The sequence below is a fragment of the Amphiprion ocellaris genome, chromosome 19, assembly GCF_022539595.1.
Source record: "Amphiprion ocellaris isolate individual 3 ecotype Okinawa chromosome 19, ASM2253959v1, whole genome shotgun sequence".
NCBI lineage: Eukaryota > Metazoa > Chordata > Actinopteri > Pomacentridae > Amphiprion > Amphiprion ocellaris.
This window is the reverse complement of record NC_072784.1, coordinates 28,440,109-28,446,144: the sequence shown is the minus strand read 5'-3', so window position 1 is coordinate 28,446,144 and position 6,036 is coordinate 28,440,109.

Genomic DNA, 6,036 nt, shown 5'->3' with positions numbered 1-6,036 from the left:
TGAAACAGAGCTTTTATGATGCAAACAAACCGGTCAGGTGCACAACACGCGTGATGTTTCAGCCACAGTGTCAGCTTCACAGGTGACCTTTTGTTTCTGGACGCGTTTGATGCTCTGACTGAATGAAGCAGCTCTCCAACATCAAGGTGCTGTGATTAGCCAGATGAAAGCTGCATGGCGGGAATACATTAACCAGGTAGCTGGGCAGCTGGCCATGAGAGGGATTAGCACCGACTCGTCATTTTCTAGCTGGAGAGCTGCATGACGCTGTGATTTCTGGGGGAGAAGATCAGCAGGTTTGTTGGTCAGGATGAAACAGAAATAAAATGACTTTCTCAGAGAGTGTTTGGATGGTCAACTGTTTTATTTCCCTTCATTTATAACTCATTTTTAAAAATTATTTTGGTCACTTTTAGAAATCTTGACCAATTCTGAACAGTTTTTAATTCATTTTAGACCAGTTTTAGTCATTTTAACCATTTTTTCATTTTAATCAAATTTCTTTTCATTTTTGACAGTTTTTTTTAGACATCTTGATCAATTTCAAACAATTTTGCAATTCATTTATGACCAATTTTACTCATTTTGAACATTTCTTAAGAATTTTTGATTAATTTTGGATCAGTTTTAGTCATTTTAACAATTTTAAAATTTCTGAACTGTTTTAGTCATTTTGAACATTTCTTATTCATTTTTGAATCATTTTGGACCAGTTTTGGTCATTTCTAGCCACTTTTGATTGATTTACAACCAAATTTTGCTTATAGAATAATAATAGTAAAATACTTTATTAATCTTTTACAGGAAATTACTTGTAATAGCAGCATTAAAACACACAGACAAGCCACAAACCCGACAGAACACCAACACTAATAATCATCAGTATGACCATATGCATCGCATAAGAGTAGAAAAATGATAAAAGTTAAAAGCATGCACAGAATATAACTCATAAGTTAAAATCTTCCTGTGAATTGAAAAGCCTGATTGCAGCTGGCAGGAAGGACTTCCTGCTGCACTGAGGGGGATGAGTCTGTGGCTGAAGGTGCTCTGCTGAAACACCTCCAGATTGCGTAGTGGTTGAGAAGCCTTGTTCATAATAGAGTTCAGTTTCCTCAGCATTCTCACCCCAGCCACCTCTTGAGTGATTCCAGCTCAACACCAGTTGTGGAACTTGCCTTCTTGACCAGTTTATTCAGCTGCTTCTTGTCCCTGGAGTGAGTCCCTTCCCCCAACACACAACCCTGAAGAATAAAGCACCACAGTCTGGTAAAATGTACATACAGTCATGGAAAATATGATTAAACCACCCTTGTTTTCTTCAATTTCTTGTTCATTTCACTACTAAAGGTACTTGAAGAATACAATGAACATGACAGAAAATGCAGCTGATTCCATAATACTTTATGTCCTATTTGACATGCTTCAGCTTCATTGTATTCCCAGGGTATATCAACAGTACTGCACATGTAAAGGCCTAGAGTGGTTTCCTGCTGACATTCAAGCCGTAGCACAACTCAGAAGTTGTCAGCTCTCACATAATGCCTAAAACTAAAGAATTATGTGAAGCCACAAAAGCAGCCATCATGAGTGAGAGACAGGTAGCAAAAAAACTGAAGATCTCCAAGACAGCCGTTCATTATACCAAGAAAAAACAAGCCCAACATGGTTCTACCAAACTGCTAGCTGGTCAGGAAACGTCTTTCTACCCACCAGATGACCGTCACTCATCTGTTCCTGTGTCAGGAATCATCCTCAGACCTCCAGGGACCTTAAAAATGAGTGGACACTGTGGAGAAATGGGACTCGTTTGGCAAGGACAGTTGGAAAGCGAATGGTTGAAGCTGGTCTGCAGTCACACAGGGCAGGAAGAAGCTCTTCATCAAGGAAAGGCAGAGGAAAGCTGGTTACTCTTTGCTGGGATCACAAAGATTGGACTGTTGGTGATTGGACTAAGGTTCTCTTCAGGGATGAATCCAATTTTCAGTTGATGTCCACTCCAGCCAACTTACTGACTAGGAGGAAGCCTGGAGAAGCTACAAACCAGACTGTCTGCCCCTACAGTAAAACATGGGGGTGGATCAGTGACTATCTGGGGTAGTTTCAGTCTGGGTGGAACAGGGTGAATGAACCAGGTCATATACAGGGCTACTCTTAAAAACAGTTTTCTTTCATCAGCTGGAAAACTCTTTCCTGTCTCCAATGATTGGATTTCCAACAAGACAATGCCCCTTACCACACAGCAAAGTCAGTTAAAGCCTGGATGGAGAACCAGAACACTGGAATCATGCCTTGGCTGCTCAATCACCAGATCAGTGTTAATATATATATTTTTTAGCAAATTTTGATTGATTTACAACCAAATTTAGATTTACTTTGGACAAGTTTTAACCATTTAGAGCAGATTTTGATTCATTTTTGATCTATTTTAGTCATTTTTTAAAGACTTTTGGAGTCATTTTGGACAAATTTGAGTCAATTGGGAACAACAGCAACCATTTCAAATGTTTGCTGGTGCTCAGATCTGATTTCATGTCCCTGATTATGAAAAAGCAGCTGACTGGATAAATGTTCAAGTAAAGCTTCGTGGGGCTTTAGGGCACATTTCACTTCAGCATTAAATATTCACGACCAAATTAAAAACAGGGGAAGTTAACTTTAGGAGAACAAAACTTTGTTAAAGGCTCCCCGTAGAGTTTAGCTCCAGAAAGGGATTATTTCTGTGGAGGAAAAAAGGTTGTAAACATGCAACTTTCCTGCACAGAGGTGATTTTTTTTAGAGACTTGATCACAAAGCTCAGATAAATCTAATAATAATCGACACATTAACGCAGATAAACACAGATAAATGTGCTCATGTTGCTCATAGGGCAAATCTCACCTCATTACCTGCTGCTCGACGTTGTCACGGGTTTCAAAGATTCTCCGTCAGCTCGTTAATTTTGCTTCCCGGAACAACAGAGACGTGTTCGTTTGTCACTTTGCTCCTGAATACAAAGCTGCAGCTAAAGAGCCACTTTAGAGCTCCGTCACCCTCCAGTGTAATTTTGCCTCCATAAAAGCATCGTTTTCCTGCAGCTGCAGCCAGAAAGAGACTCAGATGTGTCACACCTGAGTCTCTTTCTGTGAACAACAATGTTTGAAACAGAAAATCAACTGTTCTGGTGTAAAAATTAACAGACTCTTGTGTCTTTATTGACTGGTTTATATTGGATATTGACAAACATATCTTTACAATAATAATATCATATAATAATCTAATCTTTTTTGCCAGTTTAGCTTCTTTTTGTGATGATTTTGCACCTTTTTGGGGTATTTCAGTATTGATTTAATATCTGTTTATGTAAATGTAGCTTGTTTTTGTGGTGATTGTTCATCATTTAGTGGTTTTGAGGCATCTTTTGGGAGTAATTTTAAATATTTCTGTGATGATTTCATGCATTTTTGTACCAATTTAGCTTCTACCATATGTGGATTTTGCTTCTCTGCGTGGTATTTTAGCATCTATTGTGGTAATTTCACATCTCTTTGTGTTGATTTCATACCTTTTTATGGAAACTTAGCATATTATTGTGATGCATTGGCATCTTTTAGTGGTTCTTAGGCATCCTTTGAGGGTAATTTTACATATTTCTGAGATGATTTCAGATGTTTTTGTGCCAATTTAGCTTCTTTTTTGTGATGATACTGCATTTTTTTCAGGTTTTTCAGCATCTTTTGAGTTGAATTTGTATCTTTTAATTTAAACATTATATTTTTGTGGCAATTTTGCATCTTTTAGTGGTTTTTAGGCATCATTTGGGAGTAATTTTATATATTTCTGCGGTGATTTCATATATTTTTGTGCCAATTTAGCTTCTTTTTGTGATGACACTGCATCTTTTTCCGGTATTTCAGCATCTTTTGAGTTGATTTTGTATCTTTTAATTTAAATATAGCATATTTTTGTGGCAATTTTGCGTCTTTTAGTGGTTTTTAGGCATCATTTGCGGTGATTTCATATATTTTTGTGCCAATTTAGCTTCTTTTTTTGATGGTTCTGCATCTTGTACTGGTATTTTAGCATCTTTTATTGTAATTTTACATTTTTTTTGTCAATTTACCTTCTTTATATTTTAGCATCTTTTGTAGTAATTTTACATCTTTTTGTGTTGATTTCACGCCTTTTAATGGGAATTTAGCATATTATTGTGATGATTTTGCATCTTCTAGTGGTTCTTAGGCATCCTTTGGGGGGAATTTCCCACATTTCTGTGATGATTTACTATCTTTTTTCTCTGCCCATTTAGCTTCTTTTCATGAGTTCAAGGTCGAAGTCCCAATGCTTTTGGCAATATAGTGTGTATAATTGAATTTTTTTTTTTTTAGAGAAAACACATTTTAGTCAGCACAGCAGCGTCTGACAGCCTCATCTATCTTTATGACTGCAGCAACACACTGCTAAGATGCTGTAGTAAACACTCTACCTGGGACTGCCTGGTTTGGGGTTTATCAAACTAACCTGCTTTATTTTAAAACATAAAACCTGCAGCTTCTCTCTGAAACTCTGATCCTGACTGTGAAGCTGGGAACAGCAGAGAGCCTCGTGTTTTTTAATCTTTCATCCATGAGAGGTGTTAATTGGCTGGTCGTCAGCTCTGATTGGTTGGGCGTGACCGGAGGGAGTTTGGAAGCCGACTCACTCGTGCTGCTTTAACTCCAATCAGAGGTGATTGCAGGCGAAGCTGGTGTGTGTCTGTTCTGTGCACGTCGTTTCTCACTTCTCCTGATGCTGACAAAGTGTCAGCTGGTGTCAAAACACTTTAATTGGGCCGAGACACACACAGAAAGTTTCCATCACTTCAGAGGACATTACATTGACTTACATTCATTTCCTGGAGACTTACTGAAACTTCAGTTACAACTCTGACACCAGATTTACTCATCAGGTAAGAAAATATCTTTTAAAAATGAAAAACAAAATGCAGATTCCTTGTCACAATACATCCCAATATGAGGAACATGTTTTTACATCAGGAAGAGCTATACATCATAGCATACTGTAACGTTTTTGTGCCATTTTTGATGACATACTGAACCATGACGTTTTTATGAGTTTTTTGACAAAATACCATACTATGACGTTTTTGTGTCATTTTTGACCACATACTATATGATAACGTTTTTGGCTTGAATTAATTTTTTTTGGCATTATTGACAGGATAACAGAGAGAAAGACAGGAAAGTGGAGAGAAGAATGGGATAAGGACCAACATGCCATGGGCTGGAATCAAACCCATGTCTGGTGTGTCGGGGACTATAGCCCCTGTAGACGACACTATACTATGACGTTTCTGTGAGTCTTTTGACGACATACTATACCATGAAGTTTTTGTGTCATTTTTGACAACATACTATGCTGTAAAGGAAAGTAGGGGGAAGACCTGCAGCAAAAGGCTGTGAGCTGGAATCCAACCCAGTCCACTGCTTTCAGAACTATAGCCCCAACGCTCAACCAGTTGGGCTACCTGGGCATCTGTTTTTGTGAGTTTTTTGACAACATACTATACCATGATGTTTTTGTGAGTTTTTTTTTTTTTTAAAGTTATATTTTAGGCCTTTTGTTAGCTTGATTTGACAGGTCAGTAGAGAGGCAGACAGGAAAGTAAGGAGAAGAATGGGGGGAAGACCTGCAGCAAAGCGCCGCCAGCTGGAATTGAACCCAGACCGCTACGCTGGGCACTACAACCCCTGTTCATGGGTCACACACTCAACATGTTGAGCTACTGGGGCGGAGTGCCCTATGCGTTTGTGTGGTTTTTGACAACATACTGTACTATCAAGTTTATGTGTCACTACACTATGACGACATGATGTTTTTGTTCCATTTTTGACGACATATCATATTATACTATGAGGTTTTTGTGTCTTTAAGTTGTTTTTTTTTCCTATGTTGTCAAGAAAAATCACAAAAACATCATAGTGTAGTATGTCCTCAAAAAAACATATTTTTCTTCTCATGTTTATATTTTTTGTTCATGTTTTTCTTCTTATGTA